This window comes from Athene cunicularia (genome assembly GCF_003259725.1).
Source record: "Athene cunicularia isolate RWA chromosome 1 unlocalized genomic scaffold, athCun1 chr1_part2, whole genome shotgun sequence".
NCBI lineage: Eukaryota > Metazoa > Chordata > Aves > Strigiformes > Strigidae > Athene > Athene cunicularia.
In genome coordinates this window covers 32,294,700-32,298,491 of record NW_020799092.1, presented here as the reverse complement: position 1 = coordinate 32,298,491, position 3,792 = coordinate 32,294,700, and positions in this window count along the sequence as shown.

Genomic DNA, 3,792 nt, shown 5'->3' with positions numbered 1-3,792 from the left:
ATGTGTATTACTGTAAAGGACTATTTAGCAGATGAAAAAACCTAACAAATTTAAGGAAAATTTAGCCAGTTTTGGACTAAGACATATCCAACCTTGGGCCTTCTGTATTTAATTACATGTTGTTTACAAGACTAAACATTCTAACATAACTGACAGTGTATTTGAAAAGGTGTTCCTTGAGGAATAAGCATCTCATACACTCAGATAAAGCACCAGCAAGAAGAGATGAAATCTCAACCAATTACCAGACACTCAACTGACTTATTTTACTTATCTTTATTTTTACTATTTTTTTTTCCCTTTCTATTCTTTCTTTTTTTGGTGAAACGAGTTATTTTCCAATCCAAACTAGCAAACTCAAGGAAATGAAAATATCCAATGATAATAAAGTAAAATGAGCATAGGATATTATCCTCAAGCTGTTTTAGGAACACATGAATTTTCAGCAGGCAAAGACCTGCCAGCTCTGTAAAGAACTGGCTTTCCATCTTCTATGGTGAAAGCAGTTCTTTTGATTTTTACCAACACCTATAAAATTTTGGAGAAAAATAAATTATCAGACACTATTAAAGATAGCACATTTTAAAATTATTTTCAAAAAACCTTCACTGGAACATTAAGGTTGTTAGGCAGGGTTCCTCTAGCACTCTACTGTCCTCAGAATCACAGAATCATCTAGGTTGGTAAAGACATTGAAGATCATTCAGTCCAGCCATTAACCCAACATTAAGAGTTCCCAACTACACCAGATCCCTCAGCGCTATGTCAGCCTGACTCTTAAACACCTCCAGGGATGGGGACTCCACCACCTCCCTGGGCAGCCCATTCCAACACCCAACAACCCGTTCTAGAAAGAAATGCTTCCTAATATCTAGTCTAAACTTGCCCTGATGCAACTTGAGGCCATTCCCTCTTGTCTTATTGCTTGTTACTTGGTTAAAGAGACTCATCCCCAGCTCTCTGCAACCTCCTTTCAGGGAGCTGTAGAGGGCGATGAGGTCTCCCCTCAGCCTCCTCTTCTCCAGACTAAACACCCCCAGTTCCCTCAGCCTCTCCTCGTACAACCTGTGCTCCAGACCCTGCACCAGCTTCGTTGCCCTTCTCTGGCCACGCTCGAGTCATTCAATGTCCTTTTTGGAGTGAGGGGCCCAAAACTGAACACAGGAATCGAGGGGCGGCCTCACCAGTGCCGAGTACAGGGGTCAGATGCCTTCCCTGTCCCTGCTGGCCACGCTATTGCTGACACAAGCCAGGATGCCATTGGCCTTCTTGGCCACCTGGGCACACTGCTGGCTCCTGTTCAGCCGGCTGTCAATCAACCTCCCCAGGTCCCTCTCTGACTGGCAGCTCTCCAGCCACTCCTCCCCAAGCCTGTAGCACTGCTGGGGGTTGTTGTGGCCCAAGGGCAGCCCCCGGCATTTGGCCTTATTGAAAGTCCTACAGTTCGTCTTAGACCGTTGCTCCAGCCTGTTTACAGACTGTCCTCTGTTTACACCCAATGAATTCTGCCAACAATTTAAAAATACAGCCCAATGTTAGAATCTGTTCTTTTTGTATCAAACACAAGAATTTCCTGTGGATGCAACCTAGAAACTACCCTGCATTTACCTTTCTGGACAGCATTCTTAAAAATACATCAGGCACAGCACGTCAGAAACCACTGACTTTGCAGTGGATTGACCTTTTGCTGCATAGACTGATATATTACAAAGAAAATTCTTCACTAGAAAAGAACTAGGGCATATACAAATACACAAGCACAGTTTTAAGTTTTCTGCAAGCAGAATATGTCTGAGAATGAAATACACTCCTATCTTACTAAGCATAAAGTCTTCACCTGTTCTAAGGATTTAGATCAGGATCTGCCCTTGGTTCTTGGAAAGACCTAGTGCACAGAACTGAATATTATCCTTAAGAGTGTAACAACACACTCTTGCAGGTGTAAAGTTTTACACAGAACTGATTTTCCTTTTTTTCCCCTTTTACCACAACTAATGTTATGAGTGGCTGGAGTCTGAGACTGAATCACCAGAAACAGAGCTGCAGATGTCATCTTTGCTCTTTGAAATTCTCTCTGGAATTGCTGAAAGAGACAAAAGGCAAAAGATATGTAGATGGGAGAAACATATATGTAAGAAGCATTCAGGACAGTTTCTGTTTGACTTCCAGCCCTTGTTCACAGAACCAGCAGATGGCCAGGCATGCAACTAAATGGGGATGTGCAAATACAGGTGGGAATTTAATGTTCTCTGGTGGGCCTCTCAAGGGCAGAAAGAGCAGCTCATGGAACATATACCCTAAAATATTTGTGAATAAGAGAACGATGATTTTGCAGTACTTACCCTGCCATAAGACTGCACTACAGTGAAGCTATTAATTCTAAACCTATTTGCCTGCCATCCCACTGCACAGGGAAGTGAGCTCTGTATGTGCGGGGGGGTGCTCCCTTCTGCTCCAGCTGAATCATCTTCTCTCCCGCTGCTTTTATCGGCAGCACCGATCCCTCAAGTGCCAGACTCCACTACAACATGCAGCCTGTCATTCCTGACACACCAGTTCTCAGCTGCTGCTTAAGCATCCCCCCTGCAATGGAGTGTCCTGCCCTTGCTATGATGCTGTTGCAAGGTTCCTCTTTGATTTCTGCTTTCAAACATACTGCAGTACTGCCAGTGAAAGCCAAAGTCGACAGCAGGAACTCCTGGAAGCACACCTAGTGAGAGTGTTTAGAAAGAAGATGAGATTGTCATGGTGCAGTATTGAGCCAGTGGAGTGGTATCACAAGATAATACCCAATGCTATTGTGGTTTTACTCACTTTTCAGATTTGTTATTAAATGAAAAATACTGCATTTTAGCTGCATATCTTGACTCATTTGCAGACAAGACTAGCAAAAAACTCATTCTAAGAGCTAACATATCCATCTGTTTCTGCAGTACAGGAATATGTATATGCACATACAAACATTTTAAATTGATCCTCCTTTTTAAAAAAAAGGTGTTTAAAGAAGATTACCACCACCAGATAGGTGTTTGAGGGACCACTTATTAAGAAAGACACTATTTTCCAGCTGGGAATTACTGGATCTCTATACACACTATGAATATTTGAAGAGAGAAGAAAACTAAAAAACCACGTTGAAAAGTATTTGTTCCCTGATTCTCATCCCTAATTCTGTAGGGGGCAGCAGCATCGCACAAACCTTTCGATCTGCCTGGATAAATTAGTATCTACTTGGATAAATTAATGTCTGCCTGAATATCTGGTGCAGTGAGAGGTGCTATGGTCCCTCAGGGGCTGGTGCTGGGACGCTGTCAAGGTGATGGGACACGGGGGAGGGGGTACATGGGCAGACAAATGCTCCCAATTCAGAATCTCCTGTTTTCTTGGCAAAGGGAAATCTCCAGGTGGTGCAGTGCGGACAGTGAGCTCTGGGAATCACCAGCTGGCAAACCCTGTGCTTCAGAGCTTATCATAAAGCAGCACGACATATGGATGTTGTCACATCACCCCAGCCCGCAGCAAGAACAGCATCTTTTGCCTACAGCTGGCTGCTGCCAAATTCACTCTTAAAGCCCTGTAGCTTTTTCAGCCCAAATTTCTGCCGAGTGCCGAATGTGGCACAGGCGAGGATGGTCACCACCATCCGCCTCACCCGTGTCCCAGAGGAATCATCCGGCCTGTTCCCCACCTCTGTGTCTTCGCCCCTCTTGGGGGTTGGTTGCAAAGACTAACGCGGCCAGGGCCGGGGCCAGGGCCAGGGCCAGGGCCAGGCCGGCGGGCAGGCAGCGGCCT